Source organism: Lepisma saccharinum, unplaced genomic scaffold (assembly GCF_977018435.1).
Source record: "Lepisma saccharinum unplaced genomic scaffold, izLepSacc3.1 HAP1_SCAFFOLD_182, whole genome shotgun sequence".
NCBI lineage: Eukaryota > Metazoa > Arthropoda > Insecta > Zygentoma > Lepismatidae > Lepisma > Lepisma saccharinum.
In genome coordinates, this window is record NW_028142979.1 from 656,568 (window position 1) to 662,944 (window position 6,377).

The 6,377-nt window shown below is 36.3% G+C and overlaps 1 pseudogene; it reads right to left on the minus strand.

The window, feature by feature from the left end:
• Window positions 1–528: 528 nt before the first annotated feature.
• LOC145982463 (dynamin-1-like protein pseudogene) lies at window positions 529–3,516 on the minus strand (annotated as a pseudogene).
• Window positions 3,517–6,377: the final 2,861 nt, after the last annotated feature.

Below are 6,377 nucleotides of genomic sequence, written 5' to 3' on the forward strand. Positions count from 1 at the left end.
TTTTTACATTGCTGAAACATACCTGAAACATCACAGTAATGTTTCGCAATGTTGCTGCAATGTTACAATGTTTCACGAGTTACGTATCCGTAACATATCTGAAACCATGTTGTGCTGTGTGGGTGATAATATTTAGGCATTGCACTGTACATGCCTTTTTCTTTAGTTTACATTTTGTACGTGGATACTGTAAACCTATATATATGTGTGTAATCTGAGCTGTTAACTATACGTTATACATTCTTGTAACACTCAATATACATTCCTTTAAAAATAACACAATGCTCTGTAATGTTCAAAAGGTACTTCTTAAAAAGTAACTGACTTACAGTTACTGCTAGTTGAAAAGTAACTAAGTTACTTTTACAGTTACCTTATGATGGAAGTTTTCATACAATGAAATTACCCACAACGAATGATCATTAACTGTAAAAATATTAAAATATGAAGACTTACTTAGATTTTACAACAAGAAAAAATGATGAAACATATTGCTCACTCAAAAACTATACAAACGAGTTGAGAAGTAGGAAAATTACATTCAATATGACCACTGTTTTTTATTCACATGTGCCAGACAACAGTAGTAACAGATTTGTACGAAATGTAAGATCCTCAATTCAAAACAACAGTTTGACATAACTATTAAGAACAGAATCAAAACAAATTTTGATGAAATTGTAACTTATTTCTAGTTCACAAAATATCATTAAATAGTGATTAACTTCTAGTGCAATAAAGATAAATTTAACAGTATGACACAAACAAATTTAACTAAATAGAAATTGCATTTAACAGCACACCACCGTGCAATCTTTGAAGCAAAAAAAGCAACATCATAGAATTTTCTGAATTAACTTCACCACATGGGCATATCCCTGATTTCACTAATAATGTGGCTTGCGCGTTGAAGTGCCTTCAACATGTCAACAGCTTCCTTGCGCCTCTGTGCGATGTGTTCAGATTCAGTTAATAACTCCTCTGCTTGGTCAGTCTTATAAAGATGAGTTACTAGTTCAGACTGCAAAGTATCTTTTACAAAGTTGACCAAGAAGTGCATTATTGCTTTAGGAACACTATCTTGGATCGATTTCCGCACAATGTAGAAATATGACTGAATCAGTCGTTCTATAACATCACAGTCCCTCTGTTCTCTCTCTGACAATTTCCTATTGGTTTGGATTGGAACTTCTGGTAAGAGATTTACTAGTTTATGTGGACTCAAAGTATATTTTGATTTCATCTGATGTACAGGAGTGGTTGTTGATGAATTCTCTGCTGATGGATCCTTGCTATCCACACGTCCACTTGGAAGAAGTTTATCTAGCCAACCACTTGCATTGATGGTCTCCTCAATATACCGAAGCCCATGACTTGATATTGGTCTTGAGACTTCTCTGTCTCCCTCTGAAGTAAAGGGCATTGCAAAGTTGCTTCCTGGAGCATTGATCTTGTGGTGTCTTTTTTCTTGTGTCTCCATTTCATCTTCAACAGACTTCAACATGGAAGAGACTAGAGCTGCATCCTTATGGAAATCTGGATGTTTCGTATTTATATATGACAATTCAATGGCTACTAAGTTTTCAACCATGGTGTTTGTGTCAGGCAACCGCCGGCGAAGAAGGTGTGTCACCACATCGACTATCCTTTCGTGCAATTTTGGAAAACGCAACATTTCCTGCTGTACTTCAGTCCCACAGTGTTGAATAATCCGCTGCATTTCTTCGTGAACTAACTCTACGCAACGCAAGGATGGCTCTTCCAGTTTGCGAATCTGTCGCTTCACTAAAAGTTCAAACGAAACTTCGGGAACAAAAAGGGCTGGCCTGGGACCTGTTGCATTTCGAATTGCTGTCAAAATATCCACTCTTGTTAGACCTGACAGTGGATGAATGGAATCCAAAGTTCTTCCAAATGTCTCGTGGAATATGTAACATATACGAGCGCCACCACACAATTCAGTTGTTTCAATATTCTTTGCTGTCCCTTCTATTGTCGAGCAATATGCTGAAGCAAACTTAGTGATTATCTGAAGAAGAGTTTGACTTTTATCGGACACATCGTCTCCGTATGAATTTAAGAGGGACTGAAACTGAGATACCATCACATTCACCCGTGTCTTCAGCTCTGGCAGGCAGTCTCTTATATGATGCATAAGAAGTCGATTCAAAGTTTTAGCAAGATAGGGAGTTCCGTTTCTATTAGCCAATGTAGGATATCTTCTTTGCAAAAATGCTCCCTCATCCTTCAAAGCATCTGCAATCGACTTATTATTCATTATGTCCTGCTGTGACCTATTCACAACACCTATGATTCCAAGCTTTACTGGAATAACCCTACCACACAAAATGTCAACTGCGTCAGTGCCTGCATCCATCAAGTCCAGTTTAGTTACTACTGCCAATGTCCTCCTTCCATCTGGATCAACTGCTTTTGAAATTTTTAAACTTTCACTTGTTGCCAGAATTATAGAATTTGGATTGCTGATATATTTTAACACCAATTTCCTTATCTGCATTTCAATATCTTGTGGCTGATCACCAACTGGGACCTTAGTAATGCCTGGCAAATCAACCAATGTCAAATTAACAACCTTGGTTGAATATATTTTAAGGTTGATTGGATCTGGACAAATGCCTTTATTCCTACCAGCCATTCGATCAGTTTCATTTTGAATTTCATCTCTAATTTCGTTGAAGTCAGTGTATATTTTGTTCTTTGTATGCAGAAATTTTCCCCATTCTTCCAAATCGGGACTTCCATCTTCAGGCAAGCGACGTTCATGATCATTCTTGGGACAATACACTAACTGAAGGACCAGAGGTTGTCTTGTTATAATTCCTGTTCCTCGTGGAAGAAATGAGCGACCCACAAGGCTCTCAAGAACAGAGCTTTTTCCTGAACTCTGAGTCCCCACAACAACAATTTGTGGCAATTGGATTACATCTGTTCCTACAGTATTAAATACATCTTGCAGTTTATTTATCACAGGTATTAGAGCTTCCATTTCGAACAATTTGAACAACAGTTACAAATCTATAAAGCGAGACACAGATTCATTATATTGGAGCACATTAACATACTAGCATAAAAAGCGTTCATTAAATCAGAAGTTGTACATCGAGAAAACCATGGTTTAACAATTGATGTGAAATGTGTTACTGCAACGTTTGCGCCAAGTGAAGATAACGTTATCTGTCTACATTACACTCTTCCCTTGAAGCTGTGATGATTCCACACTTGACACTGCAGAAATATTTCTAAATACAATGCTTTGTGTCTCTAAAATCTTGTGCTTTTAGTGTTTATAATACTCACTCCCAAAGTACATGTGCATAGTGCACCTTCAATTTTGCAACACTGATACTGATGAAGTACATAATTGTAAAGAAAATGTACACGATATCGAATATATTTGTTCCACCGAATTGGGTTGTAGAGAAGCTGTCCAAACTTGAACAAAATAAACAATGCTTATCTTAATTTATGGCGAATTGCCTTACCTTGTCAGTAGTATTCTTCGGTAAACTACGGCAATATCTTGAAGTTAATCCAATCTTCATATAATCTCCGATACTTTACACAATAGTAAAGAAGTCATAAACATTTAGAATAAAATGGTCGAGACATAAATCAAACTCCCATCACATATGAAGTTGAGAACGAAGACGCTCACAGGTTACGAGAAACACAAACTGTACACTAGATTAAACGATCAGCTTTCTATTGCATTTCACAAACTGAATAATGCAATATTACTTCACTTTAAGTCTCTTTTCATTCCAACGAACACTTCTTTTATTACACCAAGCAGTGCAGATAAGCAGATAATTTGTACCAAACACAACGGTTGTACTCTTTCAATGTTGCCAGTTACATGCTCCACAAATAATGCTCATTTCTGTAAAATTCCACAAATTTTCATTCACAGAAGTTAGGATATATTCTCACGTTACAAATCAAGATTAGCAAAATCATTGTCTCAAAACAAATAAACTTTTCTTCTTTATTTAAACGGCTGAAACTGTGTTTTAAATAAGAACAAAAATATGTTTTAAACAAATAAGGTAAAGGTAAACTTTCCCGTCGATATAGCACCATGCAATGAAGGCACATTTAGGGGATGTGGGGGTAAGGTCCCACAAATTCTCGACCTCGCCAATTTTTGTAGATGATGTGATCAGCACCACGCACCAGCCGCCTTTGCCCCACGGTACCAATTGATTTGAGGCTGGCTAACCCCCGGAGCCGCTTTATGCGGAGATTAGGGCGGATAAATTCCCGCATAGATTATACCAGGCAAATTGTCCATTGCCATGTTTATTTAATTGGTTTTACGTTCAAAAGGTTCAAGAATTTAAACTAAACGCCAAAGAAGCAGTTGACAACTTCTGCTCCAGCGTAAGCACAATTCCATATCTTAACGTATGAAGATTGTAACAGACAAATGAATGAAATATATATGAAACGAAAATCAAAGGAATTACGATGGACAAGTTATGACGTGTGTCTGAATTAAATCAAACATTAACAATTTTAATAATATTAATTTTTAATCATTGCATTTTTTTAAATTAAAATTTCACAAGTATTCATCTCTTTCTTTACTTATTTTTTTCATTTTTTGTTTACGGATAATGAGAAATAACTTCATACAATTTTTATATTTTTAATTAAATGGAAAAGATCACATTAAGTGATCACTTCCCTTCTATATATCAAGAAATGCAATGTGCATTTTATTATAAACCTAGATGAAAAGCAAGCTTCCTGCCATCTATGGAGTAGTATGATAACTAAGTCGCTGCTCTGGCTCCACAGTCGATGCATATGCCACCTAACGGTTGCTATTTGAATTTAGATACTAAGACGGTCGATTATTATCCACGTTGTAATAACTTGTTTATTTTACGAAACAGTGACCTGTTTAAGCAGAAAAGAACGGTGAGGCAGGCCGGAGCATTCTATGTGTGTGTGTGAGGGGAAGTGACGATATGACGACATTGATGAAGGGACATTACAAAGAACATCTCTATGACCAGGTCGGAATTCAAATCCGGAACCTCTGCCGTTATAGCGTGGCGGCCTGTTACAGTTTAGTGTGGAATCCGAACTACCATGTTCCTCCACCGGGTTTCGAACCTGGGACCCCTTGATTTCAAGGCGAGTACGTTTTCAATTTTTATGCAAGCACTGACTGCACTGTGTTTAATAATAGGCCGAGTCTGCTGCCACGCACGTGTCAGCAGTAAGAATAAGCGTCAAATTTGCTCCTGCCACGTAATTCGTCTGCTACAAATCTTAAGAACAGATTAAGACGAGAGAAATGCAAGTTTATGATTAGTGGGAATAAATGTACAGGCAATTTAGAACCTTTTTCTTTAGAAAGCATTTAGCGATATTATTTTAATGATTACAGAACCTAACCTAACTACGAGAGCATTTATGTTTATTATTAGAAGAATGCTGAGGGATCTAATCTTAAAACTTTTTTTGAAAGTAATCGCTACAACTTCACAGTATGTGTTACAGACGTAATTGCATACATAGCATGATGAAATCACGATAAAACAAAGACCGAGTCTACTGCCACGCGCATCTTTTTGAGATTCCAGCAGAACAAGAACGTGGCAGTAGACACTGCCTTAATAATAATAATTCATTAAACTTTAAACCCACTCAAGTTAAAAGAGAGCTCGAGAAGTAAGTTAAAACTAATTTGTTTTTGACCTCCAAGTTTATGAAAGTCACTTGGGGTGTGCAAGATCACGAAATTTCAGCGAACCCTATTTGACAAAAGCATTTCCCGACTTTTGGGATCGAAGTTTTCTGAACTGTATTGGAAATGTCCATTTCCATTCCTGCGAGTACAGTCATAGGCAGTTGTGGATTGTAACGATAAAAGGGAAGATGGTAAACAAATAAGGATTAGAAATCTACGTTTAATATTTTATTGGGTGTTCCTACGTTTTCAATCTTTACGATTAATTACAAGAATAAAAATGTGAAACACGTGTATGCTAAGTATATAACCAACTTTAATTTTCATATATTTTTTCAAGAGCTATTGAAAAAAGTAAATAACAAAAATAAATTTGTATACAAACTGTCAAGCATAATTTTGGAGTTCTTATTGCAAATCTTTATAGTTTCTAGTGAGAAGTATGTGCCTGCATAGCCTGACATAGTTTCTTGATGTCTGATTGTGCACCTGAAACTTTCAAGCAGAGATTCGGCTCCAAATTTAGTCTATAATAGATTTCGAACGAGTAATTTGTTTAAAAAACGTATGAAACAAACATTAGAGTGTCAGTGAAAAAATCAGCCTTATTTTTGTGATGAGTGTTAAAGCTATGAACTCTACACACCTCAGCAAA